We start from the raw sequence: 12,874 nt of genomic DNA on the forward strand, positions 1-12,874 counted from the left end.
TCGAGGGCGTCATCTATCCGAGGCAGCGGATAGACATCTTTACGAGTTATCTTATTGAGCCGACGGTAATCCACACAGAAGCGTATTGAGCCGTCCTTCTTGCGTACTAATACTACAGGAGACGCCCAAGGACTCTGGGAAGGCCGAATGACGCCACGATGCAGCATATCGTCGACTTGCTCGGTAATGATTTGTCGCTCGGCTGCCGACACGCGGTATGGTCGCTGGCGTAATGGTGGATGGGAACCAGTGTGGATGCTGTGAGTGACGGTCGCCGTACGTCCCAGGGATGGTTGGTCGCAATCAAACGACGAGCGAAAATTCTGAAGAAGCGCGAGGACTTGCTGGCGGTACGCAGGTGGCAGATCGGCGTCCAAGGCCGATTCAAGAACGTCTGATGACGACGACGACAATGATGATGATGATGATGAGGCGCACAGCAATGGAGAAGTGAGGGCGTCGAGCTCATAACAGGCCATGTCGTCGGAAGTATCGAGAATGTGAAGCGGGTCAAGGGGCTGAACACGACCAAGGGATTCTCCACGCAGTAAGGTCACAGGGGATTGAAGCGGGTTACACACAAGCATAGTGGATAATCCAGATACAGTGTTGAGGACGGCAAATGGTAGAGGGAGAGCCTTGCGACGTAGAAAAATAGGCGATGGTGTAAAAAGCACCGTAGCGTCTGGCGCGGCGGAGCAAGATACGGGCACAAGAACCGACATTTCGGGTGGTATGTTCGTATCGGAGACAACTGTGAGCTTGGCGGCTTTACTTTCAGAAGGTTCAGGCAGCGAGGCTTCGGAAAGCGGGAAAAGCGCCACTTCGGCCCGAGCACAGTCGATGATGGCACGATGGTGAGACAAGAAGTCCCAGCCAAGAATGATGTCATGTGAACATGAAGGAAGCACGAAAAATTCAACAACATAAACAACGTCGGCAATGAGCACTCTTGCGGTACATTGAGCGAGCGGTGCTATATGCTGCGCACTCGCGGTACGCAGTAGCAAACCAGACAACGGCGTGGTGACCTTGCGGAGCTTACGACAAAGCTTTTCGTCCATAACAGAAACCGCAGCCCCAGTATCAATAAGCGCAATTGTGGCGGTTCCTTCAACCAAAACGTCCAGTAAATTGTGTGGCGACTGTGCAGGCCTTGTAGAAGTCGCGAAGCTGGCAGTTCGTGCCTGCAGAACTGCAGCAACTAGTTTCCCTCGCTAGGTGACTGGCGACGACGTAAGGGGGAAAGCGAGCGACGACGTGGTGACGGAGAACGATGGTTGCCGAAAGGGCGTCGAGAAGACGGCGGATACTCTGGGTCGGGATGCATGGAATGGCCGGTAGCATCGTGGGAATATCCATACCCAGGCGTTGAGACAGCAGGGTTAGAAGGTGGCATGCGACGATGGCAGAAGCGCGCGACATGGCCGGCGAAACCGCAAGCGAAACATATGGGTCGGTTGTCGCGTGTGCGCCAAGGGTTCTGAATTGGGCTTCGAGGCGGAATAGGAGGCGACACGGGAGTTGGCACTGCTTGAGGTCGCACTGTCGCAGGAAATGCGAAAGTCGGCGGCGCAGGTCGCGCTGCGACTGCGGCATAGGTCAGAGGTGCCGCCACGGGAGGACATGGTTGAGCCAAAGGTAGCGAGTCGGCAAGTTCCTCGCGAATGGCTCTCCTAATGGGAGCAGCCAGAGATGTGTCAGGCTGTAGGGGTCGATCGCTGAGAGGCAGCATAGACAGTTGGCGCGCCACCTCCTCACGAATAAAATCCTTAATCTGAACGGAGAGTGAGGATTCAGGCGAGGAGTTGGAGGGAAGCGTGAGGCCCGAGAGAGAGTGGCCGGGTGCAACAGCGCTGCGCGCAAGGACCCTCTGGCGACGCAGCTCATCGAAGCTCTGGCAAAGAGTGACGACAGCTGCGACAGATGAAGGGTTTCGCGCGAGAAGCATTTGAAATGCATCGTCCTCGATGCCCTTGAGGATGTGCTTCACCTTGTCCTCTTCACTCATGGTAGAATCGACGCGGGCGCAAATATCGACGACATCCTCTATGTAGCTGGTGTACGTCTCGCCGGGCTGTTGAGCGCGCTGGCGTAGACGCTGTTCAGCACGGAGCTTTCGTAAGGCTGGGCGGCCGAAGACTTCCGTGAATGCTGCCTTGAAAGCGGACCAGGTTTGGAGGTCCCGCTCATGATTGCGGAACCAGAGGTTCGCAACGTCAGCAAGATAGAAGATGACGGAACGTAACTTCGTCGGGTCATCCCACTTGTTGTTCTCACTGACGCGCTCATAGGTAGAGAGCCAATCTTCCACGTCAGTCTCACCGGCTCCGCTGAAGACGGGGGGGTCCCGCTGCCGCTGGACGGCACCGCAAATGATGGGCGCGGCGGAAGCTGCTGGCGGATTGTCGGTAGGCTCGAGCATGGTAGCGGCTGAAGCAGTCGGCAACGTTCGGCTGCGAAGTTCCAGGGTGAGGTCGGGGATTGCAGCACCTTCCACCAAATGTGATATGACGATTTATTAGACGTCTCACGCAATCGAGGCAGTCCACGAACGCTGATGGTGCGCACAGCGACAGACGCAAGAGCACTTCTTCCTCTTCTTCACTACAATATATATATATATATATATACGGCGCGCGCGGCGACGATTTTATGGCCGTTGGACTATACGGAACCTCAAGGCTGCGGCGACGGCAAAGATGCGCTTGAAGTGTCCATATAATTGCTATCGCAATAAAATGACCAACAAATCATTATGAGTGCGCCATGAAAATGGAACAGCAATGGCGAGAAGCCAACGGTAAATTACACGTATTATAATTACATGGAGACTAGCAGACGACGCCAGGAGCAATCCACGCTGAGCGTGGTGACGACTACTCGGCTCGATTTCGCAGGGAATCGTATCCTGGAACATTTCGTACATACTGGTCGAAAAACATGCAGACTCGCTTTTTAAAAACTGGAGCATGAGCAGGACGGCTGACAGCTTCAAGTTGCCTTCATGTAGCGAGCGCGCGGCGCGGCAGCGGAGTTCCCCCACACGCGAGAGGGTGCCACTCCATGGAGGAAGGAAAATGTGCCTCCCCATGTGCCACTCAAAGATGATGTCGGGGCTATTAGCCTTCGAGATCTGCCTTTGCTACTTCAAGAGAACCGTCGGTGGAAGGCGTGGAAGGTACGCTTTGGACACCACCACCAATAATAATAACGTAATAATTACAATAACGTTCGAAACAAAATAGTCTACATCAAATAAGCTTTTTTCCCCTTCTTTTTTGCAGTATGCAATTTGTATTTCATTTTTAATTTCGTTCGGGCAAACATGAAGCTCCCAAATAAACATACCTGGAAGCGAAGTGAATATCCTGCTGATGATGTTTCTCGGATACAGTGTGTCAAGATAGGTTCGTGATAAGTCCAGCAGTGTGTTCAAAATTCGTCGTGAGCATATGGTGTTGTTTGTGGACGTCCTCAGTACGTTCCATAAAAAGCTAGGACGTTCGGATCACCAGGACATCCACGGTATGTTTTGTGTTGTCTGGGACTCCGGAATAATTTTGACCATCTGGGGATCTTTAACGTGCACTCAATGCAAGGTAAACGCCATCAACGCGGTTTACACAGCTGTCTTGCCGAGCGACCGAATGACATGGTGGAATTTTCTTTCATTGTGTCTGCCCCACTTTCTAAGCGTGGGGCAGCCACAGACGATACACCATAATCTCCACAATCCATGGTCCAGCACTGACGTCATGCAAGCAAGGTGGGTGTTCTGTGGCGGTACGGTGGCTAGATTGGTAGGTGATGGGTAGGTGTGCCGACCGGCGTAGTTCACTGCTTCTCCGCATCATGACAGCAGGAGTGGCGCTGCGGTCGGAGGTCTGTCGCGAAGTGCGCGTCGTCTGCTACTCCGACTGCTGTTATTGCGCACCTGTAAGATTTCAAATACTTTTTTTTTCTTACTAAAACTTGAAGTAAAGTGGGGAAATATCCACTGAAAGACACTATAAACGTGTGGTGTTTCTTGTTTTAATCTGTCGACCTCAAGAACAGTCATTATATCGTCTGCGAAGAGGTAGACGGCACGCTGAGCTGCACTCGAAGCCGTGAAATTGCACCGTTCTTTTATCATTTGCATCAATGTTTAGGCAGTGGAATGGATACTGTAGATCACACTCGTCAGTGTCAAGCTCCTCAGGATCCAGGACTAAGTGAAAATGTCACTACGAAAAAAAAAAAAAAAAAAAAAAAAAACAGGAGGGAACTACTTGTTTTGCGCCCTATTTTAAGTCCGGCTACAAACATGCGAGTCAAGGGCAGAAGATATCGGTTTTTGTGACGCCGCGTGACCTAGAACTGTTCAGAAAATGGGAGCGGGCACTTCACCGCGCTGACAAAGACCTTCAACCGCATACGGTAGTGTGCGATCGAGTGCCACTTTGAGGACTAGTTCGTTACGCGTAAGTCACTGCACTCATGTGATAGGCGCAGACCCGTAGCCAGGATTTTTTTTTTTTTTTTTTTTTTTTGGGGGGGGGGGGGGGGGGAGGGGCTCGCTCCGGGCCTGGATAGGCGGGCAGGTTAATTGTGTAGATTCCAAGGGCATATCCGCGGCTAAGTAGCGACGCTGTTCTATAAATACTGCCCGGCGCGCCTGCATACCTATCAAAGACCATTCCCGCAAAGAGAAGAAGCAAGACTTCGACGGGATGTCGGCCGGTAAAATACACGAAAAAAGAAAACGCGCCTGAACTTCCACAGATTTCCACGGAATCACTTGCCAATGAAAGCAGCGCTTGTTGTGATCCGCCTGTTGTATAACCACTCAAGAAAACATTGATACGAGTCAGCTACGCATTTCGCATATTTTCAGACGAAGTTTGGCGAGGTTTTCATGTACAAAGAACAAATTGAGCGGAGGCATAGCTCCATCAAAGCGACTGACGCCCTTCGTGCCAGCTAGCTCAAGAAAAGCTGACCGACTTGCCGTGTTCCTCGAGTACTTGATCGAATGAGTGGGAGCGTTCCGCTGAGAACAGTGGCTTCGTATCAGCGAGCACAGCGGAGGGTCTACGTGTTACGCTGTCCAGCACACTTTCCCTCTTGCAGTGTACGCTACCACCAAGCTTGGCTTCAGGTACATCATGACGTACGTCCAGACCAGTGGCGCACCGACGGGGGGGGGGGGGGGGGGGGGGGGATTCGGGGGTTGTAACCCCCCCTTAGGCCGACTTAACCCCCTTTTTGTTTAACCCCCTTTCTTTCCTTACGCATTTGAGTGCTGCAACTAAGATGTAGGACGCGCAATCGTCTGCACACTCGCAAATAGCACATTTTTTGACAATTTCCCGTGAAATAATCGAAATTATAGTGCTGTTTAGATGGTATTATTGGTATTTAGATGGTAACAAAAGCACACTTCGTGCGCGAATGACGCCGCCATACCCCGCATTAGGGCTCCTGTCTCTCTCGCCTTAGAACTTCTGCAAAGCTATTACTCTGATTCACAATTAGTGTCCTTATTAATTGACTTACGTGAAATATCTTTAGAATTGTCAACACAGGTTATATATTTTACCTCTCGATCCTAGGAAGATGCAGCTGACGGACTACTCAAATACGATACTTTCGCCATTTAAATACCTGGCATGCTTTGATAAAATTCGTAACTCTTAACTTCCAGTTTAAATACACGGATAAGTGCGCCGAAGTTCCACTGGAAAACGGCCGCATGGATGGATGGATGGATGGATGAGGCTGAACCCTTTAAATCGGGCGGTGGCATACGCCACCTAGCCATGACCATTAACATAATTTGTACTTTGTGGTGGGTGAAATTTCACCCCTGCCTTAATTTTATCCACCAATCAGATAACCTCTGCTTGGTTATTTCTACCCGCTTAAAGTCTATTTTGCCTTCACTGTCCCTAAACCCCAATGCTTTGAAAAAATCAGCCCCGTTGCCTTGCACTGTAGGGTTAAGCCCCTTACAGAAAAGTATGAGGTGTTCAGCCGTTTCCTCTTCTTCTCCACACGCACAGCACAACGTGTCTATACCTTGGTACTTGACTCGGTACATCTTAGTCCGCAATACTCCCGTCCTGGCTTCAAACAACAAAGAGCTTCCCCTAGAATTATCGTAGATATTTTCTTTGGCAATTTCTTGCTTGAAAGTTCGGTATGTGCCCAGTGCTGATTTCGTCTGCATCCCTGCTTTCCACAGACCCCTCTCTGTTTCCTTAACCTTTTTCTTAACCGCTGTTTCCTGGTCTGCACCCCTCCTGCAGTCCAAATATTTGATTGACAGTTTTCTGGTCAGCTTCCTCCATTTTGTATCAACATTCCTCATGTACAAATAACTGAAAACTCTCCTTGCCCACCGCTTTTCTCCCATCTCTCTCAATCGCTCCTCAAATTCTATCTTGCTGCTGGCTTCCCTGCCCTCGAATGACGTCCATCCCATGTCACCCTGTACCCCCTGATTTGGTGTATTTCCGTGTGCTCCCAGAGCCAGTCTACCTACCCCTCGCTGCTTAACTTCCAACCTTGCTCGAACCTCTGATCTCATGCACAGGACCGCATTGCCGAAAGTCAAACTAGGGACCATCACCCCTTTCCAAATCCCTCTCACCACTTCGTACCTATTGTAATTCCACAGTGCCCTATTTTTCATCACAGCTGCATTTCTGCTACCTTTAGCCGTCACATATTTTTCATGTTCCGTTAGGTACTCAGTCCCATTGTTTATCCACACTCCAAGATATTTGTACTTATCCACCACCTCCAGCGTAACCTCCTGTATTCTATGCTCGCTGCCCTGATTATCATTAAAAGTCATGACTGCCGATTTTTCTTTACTAAACTTCAAACCTAAGCTATCTCCCTCTTTACCACAGATGTCCATTAATCTCTGCAAGTCTTCCTTGCTGTCAGCCATAAGTACAATGTCATCTGCATACATCAGTCCTGGTAATGACTGTTTAATCCATTCTCCCTGCTTGAAATAGGAAAGGTTGAAGCCAAGTCCGCTCCTCTCTAATTTTTTCTCTAATCCTTCTAAATACAGCATGAACAACAGAGGTGACAGAGGGCACCCCTGCCTATAAGCCCCTGCTGCATCTCTATAGGCCCAGATACCTTGTTTTCCCATTTTATAAGCACCCTGTTACTTTTATAGATATCTTTTAAAAGATTTCTTACTCCATCTTCCACCTCTAGAGTGCCCAGTATGTCCCACAAATCCTTTTGGATTACACTGTCATAGGCTCCCTTGATATCCAGAAAGGCAAGCCATAGGGGCCTGTGTTCCTTTCCTACTATTTCAATACACTGCGTCAATGAGAACAGATAATCTTCTAACCTTCTTTGTTTTCGGAACCCATTTTGTAGTTCCCCCAGCACCTCCTCGCTCTCTACCCATGCCTGCAGTCTGTCCTTTATAATCTGCATCACCACCCTGTAAACCACTGACGTCACTGTTATGGGACGGTAGTTGTTTATGTCGGCTTTGTCCCCCTTTCCCTTATATATCATGCTCATCCTGCTCAGTCTCCACCCGTCAGGGGCTTTACCGTCCATTATCATTTTGCTCACTGCCTCTCTTAATGCTTTCTTAGATTTTGGGCCCAATGTCTTTATCAACATAATTGGGATGCCATCAGGACCTGTCGACGTGCTACTAGGAACCCTCTTCTCTGCCCTTTCCCACTCGCTTTGTGCCAGTGGAGCCACTGCACTGACTAGTCCATCCTCACCTGATTGAGCACATGCTATGTTTCGTTCTTTAAATTTTTCTGTCATCATTGTCCTTATATGTTCCATTGCCTCATCTCCCTCTAGTCGAACACCTTGAGCTGTAACTATAAACCTCTGCTCTAGGCTAGTCTTATTACTCAAGGAGTTAAGATGTTTCCAAAATTTCTTCGCTGCTTTTCTATCCTTTTTGTTTACTTCTGACAACCATTGGCTCCCCTTTCTTCTGATCTACAGCAGACGACGCGCGCCACCTGCGACAAACCTCCGACCGCAGCGCCAATTTTGTCGTCTTTATGCGGAGAAGCGCTGAACTACTCTTCGTGCCCGGCGGACGGCACACGCACGTGGGCACACCTACCCATCTAGCCAGCGTAGTAGCGGCTGTAGCGGCGCGAACGGCGCAAGCGCGAACCAATTGGAACAACAACAATGGTCGACGGTGGGTGTCGGAATTTATGAATTGGGGTTGGGACTGCTTGTGTAATGTGTACACTGAATCAACGCTGGATTTGAGCAGTAATTGACTGAAAGGTAAGGTAACAGCTCTCTCAGGCGTTATCATCTTCTTGTGAGTGCAGTCGTGCGACTTGTTTAGGGTTGTGATTCATTGAACGGTTCGCGGCATATGATGTCGGGCCGCTGCCTAGCTGTCGTACTAACGTGATTGCACAACATTGACAAAATCATCGGACATTACTTTGCAACGTCGTGCATTTCATTATATAGTATTCTTGTCAGTATATGTTACTGATGTCGGGAGAACTGACCGGACTTATTTTTGCCTTATCGCAAAGCCATCATTCTATTTTGAGTGCGTTACGCCCGAATTGAATTCGTACCATTTCCCTGTTGGCCTGTTGTCAGGTTCTTGTCGTTTTTCACGTGATCAGCTAGTGACACATTGATTACTTTGCATACTCCGCCCACATTGCTAAATACCTCAGCGCAAAAAAAAAAAAAAAAAAAACCTTTGCTAAGGAAACTAGATGCGGCTTTGACGTTTTCTATTTCTTCCTTTTTCTTCTTCTTCTTCTTTTTTTTTTTTTTTTTGATGGTTGTATTTCTGGATTACATCAGGAAAGGAATTCGTGTCGTCAAGCCGTCCGCATAAACAAGGACATTCGATGTTAACGCCGGTAACCAGTGCCGTTGTGTGTGTGTGTGTGTGAGAGGCACATCGCAAGCGCGATCGATTTCGTTATGTTGAATGAAACCTCACCCCGTTACCGTGATGTAAAGCGACGGCGTCCGCCTCCATATGTTAGGCTCATGTTATGGACGTTCTAATTGTGGGGTCGCTAGTCGGAGTGCTACGACGGCGAGTGAAAGGTTTCTAACTGCTCAGGTTTACTACCGATGCTTGTGCCCGCTTTCTCCTCCGTGTGGTGGGAAGTTCCTGCTGGAAGTTGGAAACTTGGCACAGTTTCAGTGAGGTCTCTGCTTGCCTATACAATGCAAATATTTTAAGGTTTCACAGTCACTGAAGGTTAAAAACGGCTACATTGCGTCTGTGAAAGCAATTTAGTGTGGAAGCTGTCTTGTTATTTTAGTCACGGGTGCAAGACAACAGAAACTTGTTTCATTACTGAATAGCTGAAGTGCTGCGAAAATAGTTGAACTTTTCGAGGATTGTCAGCATGCTTGCACACTCGTTTTTTGTTTTTATTTTTAATACAATATCCACAAATTAAAAACCTGATCATTGCAGTGCTCACTGGTGTTCTTCAAACTTTTTGCGAATTCATTTAGGATGCTCACTGTTTCTTTTAGTATAAAATGAGTACTATGTAAAATGCTTATGTACTTGAAAACCCACCCTTGAAAAGAGCAAGTTGTACGAGTGACTTAGGAATACTGATTGACATCCGATTAACTTTCCAGGATGTTGGAACCATTGTTAATGCTTTCTACAGAAAGCTAGGCACACAAAGTTTCCAAACGTTGTACCCTGTTCTACACTTTTTTTTTTGTGCGGTCAAAGTTAGAGTTTTCTGTTGCCTGAAACTATTATTATTACCAATAATAAAAAAAAAAAAAAAAAATGTGTTCAGTGAAATTTTGTTTGAATCCTGTATGATTTGTTCTGGTTGATTTGTTCATGTTTACAATAAGTGTGTGCTGCATTTAATTAATGTTGTACCCCTTGTAAGTGAGGTGAAAATAGTGTGATTACTTATTTTTATATAAAATAGTTCATAATCAGTATTCCTGTCAAGAGTTCACGTTAGCTCCTGTGCTCACTGTGCTTCTACCAAACTTGTTTAATCTCACACGAGTTTTCTATATGGGCCATTTAACTCTAAACCCATAACATACTTTAACCCAACAAAATACCTTGTGTTTTTATGTTGACAGATTTAACTCTCACATTTGCCTTTTGACAAATTTCTGCCTTCAAGTTGATATTGTTATTTGTACTTTTCCCAGTTTTCGTCTTTCTCTTTTGTTCAAATTTTTTTTTTCTCCAGTTCTTGCATCACCAAGCACACTATCACCAATGCCTCCAGCTGTTCATAGGCACTTTCAGAAATAAATGAATGAATGAATCAAACATGTCGCTGGCAATATATCAGTAATTTGTTGTCGTAGAGCGATCATCTTTCTGAAAGCTTTCATCGGAAGAATTGTAGACACAGAGGACAGTTCTTTAAAATATATACTGAATTCAATGCTAATATTTTCAATTGCCCCTGTCTGCAATGTCAGCGTAGGTTTAGCAAATTAACATGACAACAATTGGGTCAAAACATTATATAGGGGTTACATTAGCATCATAAGTTATGATTTTTTATTCTGAGATAATTTCTTGTTGTGCTCGCCATGGTGGTCTGCTGCTGAGTACAAGATAAAGGGTTATGTTTCTGCCCACAGTGATTGCACTGCAATGAGGAAGAATGCAAAGATTTTTGTATACGGGGGTCATTCCACGCCAAATCAACCAGCATTTTTTCGACTGTCACAGATATTGCTGAAAAAATTTCCACATGTTTGTTGAGGTTCAAAACACATTCTCCTCGTTTATTTTTCTTCCCAAAAATTTTCTAGCATTTTGTCGAGAATAATTGTTCTTGCCCTGCTGTGCCAGAAAGTATCAATCGAAAAAAATTTTTTTTTTCAAGTAAATTTTGTGTCATCCAGCCGTTCAAATGGTGTGTATGGCAAGACAATGAAGTGATGTGACTGCCGAAATAACCATTATTTCAAATGTTTGAACGCTTCAAGTGCTTTTGGTGCCGGCAAAAGCTGGTAAAATTGCAGTTTAAATTTTTTTCTCGGAACACAGGTAAATGCAGAAGGCACAAAAGAAATATATAATCGTAGCCCGGTTAACATATTATAGCCATAAAATTTTTCAAGCTTTGAAGGTTCAGCATATCGCCTAAAAAATAACTCTAACGGGTTCCAACTTTTTGCAAAAAGCTTCGTGTTCAAGGTCAAGAAAGTTGCTTTGGTGGTCGGCCGAAAAATGTGTGATACATTATTAGATAACTCTATATGTCTGCTATGCATGTGAGAAGTTACAAAAAAATAGGTGTTTTTTAAATGCGAGAAATTTTTTGAATTTTTAAGTCAGCATCAGCTTTTCTCTGATGCACGCCCAAGCTTGCCAGCCTGGGATGCAGACAACAAAGCTGGCTTCATCTGCAATGCAAATGAGAGAGAAACAGTGTCATGATTTGCGTTTTATTGCCAAGAGATGGAACCTCTAATGCAATTCGGCTTGTTAAGGCCTAGTGTGTGCCAGGTGACAGTCAATGCACATGGGATATCACAGTTTGTTAAATTTATCAGGGAGTTCTGTAGAATTAAAAGGTACAGTTCATGCAGTTCATAAAAAGAAATATTTGCACTTAAGTAGCCATTAAATCCAGAAAGAGCGCTGATATCGTTCACGCAAATTATTTGAAATGTTGCACTGCAATACATTGCGACATATCAACATGCAATGCATATCGACATGCAATGCAATGCAACATGCAGGTAGCAGGACACTTTGTGCCTTGCTGCCTGAAGCCCAAAAACTGTCATACGATGCATGTAGACAGCATCTTCATAATTACAATTGAAAGCCTACACTAGCGTTAAAACAGCATGTTACCGCTGTACGACAGCCTGAACATTCTCGGCTATAAAATTCACGTGTGTCCTGTTCAGGCTGATCTGCTCAGACTTGGTCGACGTCCACTTTTCTCATTCATGGAAAGAAAAAAATAGGAGTCAAGGCTGCGGCGCTTGACGTTGCTTGCCTTCGTATTGATAAAAAAAAAGTCACAGTTTATTGAAGAACAGGTTCTCGGGCTCATTTTATTAACAATATTTCCTTGCTAGACGGCAAGACTTCATATATTTATGCTGTCTGTGCAATCCACGTACGAACATTTCAAAAAAGAATTTTTTGCATTTAAGAAATGCCTTTTTGTAACTTATCACATCCATTGCAGACATATAGAGCTATCTAATGATGTATCACACACATTTTTAGGCTGACCACCAATGCACCTTTTTTTACCTTGAACACGAAGCTTTTTGCAAGAAGTTGGACCTTTACAGTTTTTTTTTTTTTTTTAAGGTGATCGGCTGAACCTTCAAAACTTGTTAACTGGGCTACCATTCTATATTTATTTTGTGCCTTCTGCATTTACCTGTGTTCCAAAAAGCAGTTATAGCTTTGCAATTTTACCAGCTTTTGCTGGTGCCAAAAGCACTTGAAGAGTTCAAATATTTGAAATATTGCTTATTTTGGCAGTCGAATCACTTCATTGTCTTGCCATACACACCATTTGAATGGCTGGATCACACAATATTCCTTTGAAAAAGAATGTTGATTGATGCCTTCTGGCACAGCTGGGCAAGAACAATAAATTTTTGCCAAATGCTAGAACATTTTTGGGAAGAAAAATAAATGAGGAGAATGATTTTTGATCTTCAACAAACATGCGGAAATTTTTTCAACTATATCTGTGACAGTCGAAAAAACGCTAGTTGATTTGGCGTGGAATGACCCATACAATAAAAAAAACCAGGGTGGTCAAAATGAATTCAAAGACATCCACTACTGCAACCCTCATAAAATAGGTATGGCTTTGAAACATGAACCTGTATTAATTATTAT

At 45.6% G+C, this 12,874-nt stretch overlaps 2 protein-coding genes across 3 annotated transcripts in view; one reads left to right on the forward strand and one right to left on the reverse strand.

Annotated features, from left to right (window-relative positions):
- LOC119436688 (60S ribosomal protein L28) overlaps positions 1-12,874 on the reverse strand; it is a 420,941-nt gene that overhangs the window by 179,054 nt on the left and 229,013 nt on the right. The window lies entirely within an intron of this gene.
- The window catches only part of LOC119436691 (GTPase-activating protein and VPS9 domain-containing protein 1), a 261,172-nt gene continuing 256,455 nt past the window's right edge, over positions 8,158-12,874 (forward strand). The window contains exon 1 of one of the 2 annotated variants that reach the window (XM_037703656.2): positions 8,158-8,292. The gene's annotated coding sequence lies outside the window, so the exon portion shown is untranslated. Of the gene's footprint in view, positions 8,293-8,823; positions 9,195-12,874 lie in introns of those variants that run through there. The other variant, XM_049659648.1, reaches the window with a different exon arrangement.

This window comes from Dermacentor silvarum, chromosome 1 (genome assembly GCF_013339745.2).
Source record: "Dermacentor silvarum isolate Dsil-2018 chromosome 1, BIME_Dsil_1.4, whole genome shotgun sequence".
Taxonomy (NCBI): domain Eukaryota; kingdom Metazoa; phylum Arthropoda; class Arachnida; order Ixodida; family Ixodidae; genus Dermacentor; species Dermacentor silvarum.